Genomic DNA, 11079 nt, shown 5'->3' with positions numbered 1-11079 from the left:
ATGATGTCTTCACTATTATTCTACAATGTAGAAAATACTAAAACAAAAAAGGAAAACCCTGGAATGAGTAGGTGTGTCCAGTTTTGACTGGTAGTGTATATACACAGCTCAAAAAATAAAGGGAACACTAAAATAACACATCCTAGATCTGATTGAATGAAATATTCTTATTATATTATATTTCTTTACATAGTTGAATGTGCTGACAACAAAATCGCACAAAAATTATCAATGGAAATCAAATTTATCAACCCATGGAGGTCTGGATTTGGAGTCACACAGAGAGAGAACGAAAGCGAGAGAGAGAGGAAGCGAGAAGAGAGGACCCATCGAGATAGAGAGAGAACAAAAGAGAGAGAGAGAGAGGAAGCGAGAAGAGAGGACCCATCGAGATAGAGAAAGCGAGAGACCACACATGCAGAGATCATCTGTTCACCTGTTTCTAAAACTAAAAGCATTGTATTTGGGACAAAACTTTTACTAAACCCTAAATCTTGTAATAAATAGTGTGTAAATTGAGCAAGTTGAGATGACTAAACTGCCTGGAGTAACCCTAGACTGTTAACTGTCATGGTGAAAAAATATTGATACAACAGTAGCTAAAATGGGGAGAAGTCTATCTATGATAAAGCACTGCTCTACCTTCTTAACAGCACTATCAACAAGGCAGGTCCTACAGGCCCTAGTTTCTACCTTCTTAACAACACTATCAACAAGGCAGGTCCTACAGGCCCTGGTTTCTGCCTTCATAACAACACTATCAACAAGGCAGGTCCTACAGGCCCTAGTTTCTACCTTCTTAACAACACTATCAACAAGGCAGGTCCTACAGGCCCTGGTTTCTGCCTTCATAACAACACTATCAACAAGGCAGGTCCTACAGGCCCTAGTTTCTACCTTTTTAACAACACTATCAACAAGGCAGGTCCTACAGGCCCTAGTTTCTACCTTCTTAACAACACTATCAACAAGGCAGGTCCTACAGGCCCTAGTTTCTACCTTCTTAACAACACTATCAACAAGGCAGGTCCTACAGGCCCTAGTTTCTACCTTCTTAACAACACTATCAACAAGGCAGGTCCTACAGGCCCTAGTTTCTACCTTCTTAACAGCACTATCAACAAGGCAGGTCCTACAGGCCCTAGTTTCTACCTTCTTAACAACACTATCAACAAGGCAGGTCCTACAGGCCCTAGTTTCTACCTTCTTAACAGCACTATCAACAAGGCAGGTCCTACAGGCCCTAGTTTCTACCTTCTTAACAACACTATCAACAAGGCAGGTCCTACAGGCCCTAGTTTCTACCTTCTTAACAGCACTATCAACAAGGCAGGTCCTACAGGCCCTAGTTTCTACCTTCTTAACAACACTATCAACAAGGCAGGTCCTACAGGCCCTAGTTTCTACATTCTTAACAACACTATCAACAAGGCAGGTCCTACAGGCCCTGGTTTCTGCCTTCATAACAACACTATCAACAAGGCAGGTCCTACAGGCCCTAGTTTCTACCTTCTTAACAGCACTATCAACAAGGCAGGTCCTACAGGCCCTAGTTTCTACCTTCTTAACAACACTATCAACAAGGCAGGTCCTACAGGCCCTAGTTTCTACCTTCTTAACAACACTATCAACGAGGCAGATCCTACAGGCTCTAGTTCCTCTGCATTAGAGGTAACGTTGGGTCCTCCGTCCCTGTGGCGGTCCTCATGAGAGACAGGTAACTCTAATGAACGTATCCTCTGCAGCAAAGGTAACTCTGGGTCTTCCTTTCCATCGTAGCGCTTGATGGCTTTTGCGACTGCACTTGAATAAACTTTCAAAGTTCTTGAAATTTTCCGGATTGACTGACCTTCATGTCTTAAAGTAATGACGGACTGTCATTTCTCTTTGCTACTTTGAGCTGTTCTTACCATAATATTACCGAATAGGGCTATCTTCTGTATACCACCCCTACCTTGTCACAACACAATTGATTAGCTCAAAGAAGGAAAGAAATTCCACAAAGTAACTTTTAACAAGGCACACATATGAATTGAAATGCATTCCAGGTGACTACCTCATGAAGCTGGTTGAGAAAATGCCAAGTGTGTGCAAAGCTGTCATCAAGGCAAAGGCAAATATATAATATACTTTGATTTGTTTAACACTTTTTTGGTTACTACATGATTCCATATGTGTTATTTCATAGTTTTGATGTCTTCACTTTTATTCTACAATGTAGAAAATAGTAAAAACAAAGAAAAACCCTTGAATGAGTAGCTGTGTCCAAACGTTTGACTGATACTGTACGTCAGTTCAAGGACTTGAATTCCATTTAGTGTGTTTTTTTTCTCCATTTCTCTAGAGAGAAATCAAATCACCAGAGAAATCAAGTCAAGGACTATGTGGGACGCTGGGCTGACGGGAGTTGAGGTTTTCACTAAGCAAATATGTTCAGCACAGAAAATGTTTATTTAACTACAATGTCCATAATCCATTTCGCCTGTTTTTTCCGTCTGAGACAGATATGGATACACTTTTACGCCTGCTATGTTAGATTAGATACACACAGACCACATAGACCGCATGAGAGAGGAATGTACACAACACAAAGAGACAAGAGAGATACAGTTTGTGAAAGTATGCCTTATCTACTTTGCTAGCTAAATGTAGTAATGAATACATTTCCTTAAATGACAATTCTGTGAACTGTCTTGTGCAAGTTTTAAATGTACACAATACCTGTTAGAAAAGATGTCAGCTAGATATGACATGTAGTCTACTTTGATGTCAGTTAGCATTTTCGAATCTGAGAGTAATTTTTTAAACCTTTATTTAACTTGGCAAAGGTTAAATAAAGGTAAGAACAGGTAAGAACAAATTCTTATTTACAATGACGGTCTACCCTGGCCAAACTCAAATGACACTGGGCGAATTGTGCACCGCCCTATGGGACTCCCAATCACGGCGAGATACAGTCTGGTTTTGAACCACCTCTTACACGAACCACCTCTTACACCTCTTACACTGATGCAGTGCCTTAGATCACTCAGGAGTCAAGTAGAACAAAAAGAGCCAAACATATTGATAAGTCACCTTGTCCAAGAAAGATTTACATCATGGTGAAAGATTTTCTCTTCCAAGATGGTGTAGCAGTCAGACAGACGTCTTTGTCTTTGTCCAGTCGTGTCCCTTGTATATATCTTTTTATATATTTTTCTTCGCATATCTTTTTAAAATATTTTCCTAAACCTCAACTTCTAAACACTCTCCTGCAACCCGCCTCACCCAATGTGCCGTAAAGTTTTTTGAAATCTAACACAGCGGTTGCATTAAGGAGAAGCGTATCTATATTTCCATGGCTAACAATTGTATTTTCATTGACATTTATAATGAGTGTTTCTGTAAAATGATGGGGCTCTCTGCAAAATCACCGGATGTTTTTGGAACTAGTGAACGTAACGCGCCAAAGTATACTATAAATATATAAAAAATGTATCGAAAAAAACGTATATGTATTGTGTAACATTAAGTCCTATGAGTGTCATCTGATGAAGATCATCAAAGGTTAGTGATTAATTTTATCTCTATTTGTGCTTTTTGTGACATCCTCTCTTTGGCTGGAAAAATGGCTGTGTTTTTCTGTGGCTTGGCTCTGACCTAACATAATCGTTTGTGGTGCTTTCGCTGTAAAGGCTACTTGAAATCGGACACTTCGGTGGGATTAACAACAAGATTACCTTCTAAAATGGTATAAGATACATCTATGTTTGAGGAATTTGAATTATGAGATTACTGTTGTTTGAATTTGGCGCTCTGGCTGTTGTCATATCAATCCCGTTAACGGGATTGCAGCCCTAAGACTTTTTTAACCAACCATGTTGTTCCACCTCCTACATATGCGTGACATCACCTGGTTTAAATGTCTCAAGAGACTATATCTCTCTCATCATTACTCAATGCTTAGGTTTACCTCCAATGTACTCACATCCTACCTTACCTTTGTCTGTGCACTATGCCTTGAATCTATGCTATCGTGCCCAAAAACCTGCTCCTTTTACTCTCTGTTCTGAATGTGCTAGACGGCTAGTTTGTATAGCCTTTAGCCATACCCTTATCCTACTTCTCCTCTGGTGATGTAGAGGTTAATCCAGGTCCTGCAGTGCCTAGCTCCACTCCCACTCCCCAGGTGCTCTCATTTGTTGACTTCTGTAAGTGTAAAAGCCTCGGTTTCATGCATGTTAACATTAGAAGCCTACCCCCTAGGTTTGTTTTACTCACTGCTTTAGCACACTCTGCCACCCCGGATGTCTTAGCCGTGTCTGAATCCTGGCTTAGGAAAACCACCAAAAACCCTGAAATCTCCATCCCTAACTATACATTTTTCAGCCAAGATAGACTTACTGCAAAGATAGCCTGCAGAGTTTTGTATTACTATCCAGGTCGGTACCCAAACAATTCGAGCTTCTACTTCTAAAAATTCACCTTTCCAGAAACAAGTCTCTCACTGTTGCCGCTTGCAATAGACCACCCTCTGCCCCCAGCTGTGCCCTCGACACCATATGTGAATTTATTGCCCCCCATCTATCTTCTGAGCTCGTGCTACTAGGTGACCTAAACTGGGACATGCTTAACACCCCGGCCATCCTACAATCTAAGCTTGATGCCCTCAATATCACACAAATTATCAATGAACCTACCAGGTACAACCCCAAATCCGTAAACACAGGCACCCTCATAGATATCATCCTAACTAACTCGCCCTCCAAATACACCTCTGCTGTTTTCAATCAAGATCTCAGCGATCACTGCCTCATTGCCTGCATCCGTAATGGGTCTGCGACCAAACGACCACCACTCATCACTATCAAACGTTCCCTAAAACACTTCTGCGAGCAGGCCTTTCTAATCAACCTGGCCGGGGTATCCTGGAATGACATTGACCTTATCCTGACAGTAGAGGATGTCTGGTTATTCTTTAAAAGTGCCTTCCTCACCATCTTAAATAAGCATGCCCCATTCAAATTTTTTTTAACTAGGAATAGATATAGTCCTTGTTTCACTCCAGACCTGTCTGCCCTTGACCAGCACAAAAACATCCTGTGACGTTCTGAATTAGCATCGAATAGCCCCAGTGATGTGTAACTTTTCGGTGAAGTTAGGAACAAATATACACAGGCAGTTAGGAAAGCTAAGGCTAGCTTTTTCAAACAGAAATTTGCATCCTGTAGTACAAACTCAAAAAAGTTCTGGGACACTGTAAAGTCCATGGAGAATAAGAGCACCTCCTCCCAGCTGCCCACTGCTCTGAGGCTAGGAAACACTGTTACCACCGATAAATCCACTATAATTGAGAATTTCAATAAGCATTTCTCTACGGCTGGCCATGCTTTCCACCTGGCTACCCCTATCCCGATCAACTGCCCGGCACCCTCCACAGCAACCCGCCCAAGCCTCCCCCATTTCTCCTTTACCAAAATCCAGATAGCTGATGTTCTGAAAGAGCTGCAAAATCTGGACCCCTACAAATCAGCCGGGCTAGACAATCTGGACCCTCTCTTTCTAAAATATCTGCCGAAATTGTTCCAACCCCTATTACTAGCCTGTTCAACCTCTCTTTTGTATCGTCTGAGATTCCCAAAGATTGGAAAGCTGCCGCGGTCATCCCCCTCTTCAAAGGGGGTGACACTCTAGACCCAAACTGCTACAGACCTATTTATATCCTATCCTGTCTTTCTGAGGTCTTCGAAAGCCAAGTTAACAAACAGATTACAGACCATTTCGAATCACACCGTAACTTCTCCGCTATGCAATCTGGTTTCAGAGCTGGTCATGGGTGCACCTCAGCCACGCTCAAGGTTCTAAATGACATCATAACCGCCATTGATAAGAGGCATTACTGTGCAGCCGTATTCATCGACCTGGCCAAGGCTTTCGACTCTTTCAATCACCACATTCTTATTGGCAGACTCGACAGCCTTGGTTTCTCAAATGATTGCCTCGCCTGGTTTACCAATTATTTCTCTAATAGAGTTCAGTGTGTCAAATCGGAGGGCCTGTTGTCCGGACCTCTGGCAGTCTCTATGTGGGTGCCACAGGGTTCAATTCTCGAGCCGACTCTCTTCTCTGTGTTCATCAATGATGTTGCTCTTGCTGCTGGTGATTCTCTGATCCACCTCTACGCAGACGACACCATTCTGTATACTTCTGGCCCCTCTTTGGACACTGTGTTAACTAACCTCCAGGTGATACCATACAACTCTCCTTCCGTGTCTTCCGACTGCTCTTAAATGCAAGTAAAACTAAATGCATGCTATTCAATCGATCACTGCCCGCACCTGCCCACCCGTCCAGCATCACTACTCTGGACGGCTCTGACTTAGAATACGTGGACAACTACAAATACCTGGGTGTCTGATTAGACTGTAAACTCTCCTTCCAGACTCACATTAAGCATCTCCAATCCAAAATTAAATGTCAAATCGGCTTCCTATATCGCAACAAAGCATCCTTCACTCATGCTGCCAAACATACCCTCATAAAACTGACCATCCTACCGATCCTCGACTTCGGTGATGTCATCTATAAAATAGCCTCCAATACTCTACTCAACAAGTTGGATGCAGTCTATCACAGTGCCATCCGTTTTGTCACCAAAGCCCTATACACTACCCACCACTGCGACCTGTACGCTCTCGTTGGTTGGCCCTCGCTTCATATTCGTCACCAAACCCACTGGCTAAAGGTTATCTACAAGTCTCTGCTAGGTAAAGCCCCGCCTTATCTCAGCTCACTGGTCACCATAGCAGCACCCACTCGTAGCACGCGCTTCAGCAGGTATGTCTCACTGATCACCCCAAAGCCAATTCCTCATTTGGTCGCCTTTCCTTCCAGTTCTCTGCTGCCAATGACTGGAACGAACTGCAAAAATCACTGAAGCTGGAGACTCATATCTCCCTCAATTGGTTTAAGCGCCGGCTGTCAGAGCAGCTCACAGATCACTGCACCTGTACATAGCCCATCTGTAAACAGCCCATCTATCTATCTCATCCCCATACTGTATTTATTTATTTATCTTGCTCCTTTGCACTCCAGTATCTCTACTTGCACATTCATCTTCTGCACATCTACCATTCCAGTGTTTAATTGCTATTTTGTAATTACTTCGCCACCATGGCCTATTTATTGCCTTACCTCCCTTATCCTACCTCATTTGCACTCACTGTATATAGACTTTTTGTTTTATTTTTTCTACTGTATTTTTGATTGTATGTTTTGTTTATTCCATGTTGTAAGGGCGTTCGTCTGTAGGAGGAGGAGAAGCGGACCAAAGCGCAGCGTGGTGGTTATTCATATTTTAATAAATCACTACACATGAACAAACTAACAAAAACAAGAAATGTGAAAACGCAAAACAGTCCTATCCTGTGACAACAAACACAGTGACAGGAACAATCACCCACAAACACACAGTGAAACCCAGGCTACCTAAGTATGATTCTCAATCAGAGACAACTAATGACACCTGCCTCTGATTGAGAACCATACTAGGCCGAAAACATAGACTGCCCACCCAACTCACGCCCTGACCATACTAAATAAATACAAAACAACAGAAATAGAGGTCAGAACGTGACAGTACCCCCCCCCCCCAAAGGTGCGGACTCCGGCCGCAAAACCTTGACCTATAGGGGAGGGTCTGGGTGGGCGTCTGTCCGCGGTGGCGGCTCTGGCGCGGGACACGGACCCCACTTCACCATTGGCTTAGTCCGCCTTATTGTCCGCCTCCCTGGCTTACTCACCATGGCCACCCCTCTCAATGACCCCACTGGACAGAGGGGCTGCTCGGGACAGAGGGGCAGCTCGGGACAGAGGTGAAGCAGCTGCTCGGGACAGAGGGACAACTGTTCGGGACAGAGGGACAACTGCTCGGGACAGAGGGGCGATAGCAGCTCGGGACAGAGGGGCGATAGCTGCTCGGGACAGAGGGGCGATAGCTGCTCGGGACAGAGGGGCAGCTGCTCGGGACAGAGGGACAGCTGCTCTGGACAGAGGGGCAGCTGCTCGGGCGGCCCCTGGCTGACTGACGGCACTGGCGGCCCCTGGCTTACTGGCGGCCCCTGGCTGACTGGCGGCACTGGCGGCCCCTGGCTTACTGGCGGCCCCTGGCTTACTGGCGGCACTGGCGGCCCCTGGCTGACTGGCGGCACTGGCGGCCCCTGGCGGCACTGGCGGCCCCTGGCTGACTGGCGGCACTGGCGGCCCCTGACTGACTGGCGGCCCCTGGCTGACTGGCGGCACTGGCGGCCCCTGGCTGACTGGCGGCACTGGCGGCCCCTGGCTGACTGGCGGCACTGGCGGCCCCTGGCTGACGGGCGGCACCTGGCAGACGGGCGGCACTGGTGGCTCCTGGCAGACGGGCGGCACTGGCGGCTCCTGGCAGACGGGCGGCACTGGCGGCTCCTGTATGACGGGCGGCACTGGCGGCGCTGGGCAGACGGGCGGCGCTGGGCAGACGGGCGGCGCTGGCGGCGCTGGGCAGACGGACGGCGCTGGCGCCGCTGGGCAGACGGGAGGCTCAGCTGGCGCTGGGCAGACGGGAAGCTCAGCTGGCGCTGGGCAGACGGGAAGCTCAGCTGGCGCTGGGCAGACGGGAAGCTCCGGCAACGCTGGAGAAGAGGAAGGCCCTGGTAGCGCCGGAGAGGCGGGAGACTCCGGCAGCGGCGCCGGACAGGCGGGAGGCTCCGGCAGCGGCGCCGGACAGGCGGGAGGCTCCGGCAGCGGCGCCGGACAGGCGGGAGGCTCCGGCAGCGGCGCCGGACAGGCGGGAGGCTCCGGCAGCGGCGCCGGACAGGCGGGAGGCTCCGGCAGCGGCGCCGGACAGGCGGGAGGCTCCGGCAGAGGCGCCGGACAGGCGGGAGGCTCCGGCAGAGGCGCCGGACAGGCGGGAGGCTCCGGCAGAGGCGCCGGACAGGCGGGAGGCTCCGGCAGCGGCGCCGGACAGGCGGGAGGCTCCGGCAGAGGCGCCGGACAGGCGGGAGGCTCCGGCAGAGGCGCCGGACAGGCGGGAGGCTCCGGCAGAGGCGCCGGACAGGCGGGAGGCTCCGGCAGCGGCGCCGGACAGGCGGGAGGCTCCGGCAGAGGCGCCGGACAGGCGGGAGGCTCCGGCAGAGGCGCCGGACAGGCGGGAGGCTCCGGCAGCGGCGCCGGACAGGCGGGAGGCTCCGGCAGCGGCGCCGGACAGGCGGGAGGCTCCGGCAGAGGCGCCGGACAGGCGGGAGGCTCCGGCAGAGGCGCCGGACCGGCGAGAGGCTCCGGCAGAGGCGCCGGACAGGTGGGAGGCTCCGGCAGCGCTGGAGAGGAGGAAGCCCCTGTAAGGATGGGCCGGAGAGACAGCCTGGTACGGGGGGCTGCCACCGGAGGGCTGGTGTGTGGAGGTGGTGACGGATAGACCGGGCCGTGAAGGCGTACTGGAGATCTTGAGAGCAGGACTGGCACCAACCGCCCTAGCTGGATCTTCACCCTAGCCCGGCAGATGTGGGGAGCTGGGATGTAGCGCACCGGGCTAAGCACGCGTACTGGGGACACCGTGCGCACAACTGCATAACACGGTGCCTGACCAGCACCACGCCCGCCACAGTTAGCACTGCTAGGAGCACTGTAGTGCTGAGATGGCACAGGACGTGCAAGGCTAGGGAGATGCACAGGAGGCCTGGTGCGTGAGGCTGGCACAGTCTTCACCAGACCCCTTGCACGCACCTCAGGATGAGTATGGAGAGCTGACCCCGGTGCCATTAAATCCCTGACACGCTCCGTCGGGCGAATGTCGTGCCTCATGCACCAAACCAGCAAGTCCCTCATATCACTCTCCTCCAATTTCCCCATTAACTCCTTCACAGTCTCTGCTTCGCTCACCTCCAACACCAGCTCTGGTTCTGAGCTCCTCCTTGGCTCCTCACGATAAACGGGGGGAGTTGGCTCAGGTCTGACTCCTGACTCTGCCACACTCCCCCTGTGCCCCCCCCCCAAGAAATTTTTGGGGCTGACTCTCGGGCTTCCGTCCGCGCCGCCGTGCTTGCTTCTCAGAATGCCGCCTCTCTGCTTTTGCTGCCTCCAGCTCGGCCTTGGGGCGGCAATATTCTCCTGGCTTAGCCCAGGGTCCTCTCCCGTCGAGGATTTCCTCCCATGTCCAGAATTCCTTACTACGTATCTCCTGCTGCCGCTGTTGCTTCTCCTGCTGCTCCTGCCTGTTGACACGCTGCTTGGTCCTGTTGTGGTGGGTGATTCTGTAAGGGCGTTCGTCTGTAGGAGGAAGAGAAGCGGACCAAAGCGCAGCGTGGTGGTTATTCATGTTTTAATAAATCACTACACATGAACAAACTAACAAAAACAAGAAATGTGAAAACGCAAAACAGTCCTATCCTGTGACAACAAACACAGTGACAGGAACAATCACCCACCAACACACAGTGAAACCCAGGCTACCTAAGTATGATTCTCAATCAGAGACAACTAATGACACCTGCCTCTGATTGAGAACCATACTAGGCCGAAAACATAGAAATGCCCCAAAACATAGAAAAACAAACATAGACTGCCCACCCAACTCACGCCCTGACCATACTAAATAAATACAAAACAACAGAAATAGAGGTCAGAACGTGACACATGTGTAACTCTGTGTTGTTGTATGTGTCGAACTGCTTTGCTTTATCTCGGCCAGGTCACAGTTGTAAATGAGAACTTGTTCTCAACTACCTGGTCTACCTGGTTAAATAAAGGTGAAATAAATAAAAATAAAACTATTCTACCTGGTTAAATAAAGGTGAAATAAATAAAAAATTAAACTAATCTACCTGGTTAAATAAAGGTGAAATAAATAAAAATAAAACTATTCTACCTGGTTAAATAAAGGTGAAATAAATAAAAATAAAACTATTCTACCCGGTTAAATAAAGGTGAAATAAATCAAAATAAAACTATTCTACCTGGTTAAATAAAGGTGAAATAAATACAAATAAAACTATTCTACCTGGTTAAATAAAGGTGAAATAAATCAAATGAACACGGCTATGAAAACGTCACACCCTTATTTTCAGT

The sequence above is a fragment of the Oncorhynchus mykiss genome, chromosome 32, assembly GCF_013265735.2.
Source record: "Oncorhynchus mykiss isolate Arlee chromosome 32, USDA_OmykA_1.1, whole genome shotgun sequence".
Taxonomy (NCBI): domain Eukaryota; kingdom Metazoa; phylum Chordata; class Actinopteri; order Salmoniformes; family Salmonidae; genus Oncorhynchus; species Oncorhynchus mykiss.
The sequence above is the reverse complement of the archived record's forward strand: the minus strand, read 5'-3'. Positions refer to the sequence as shown.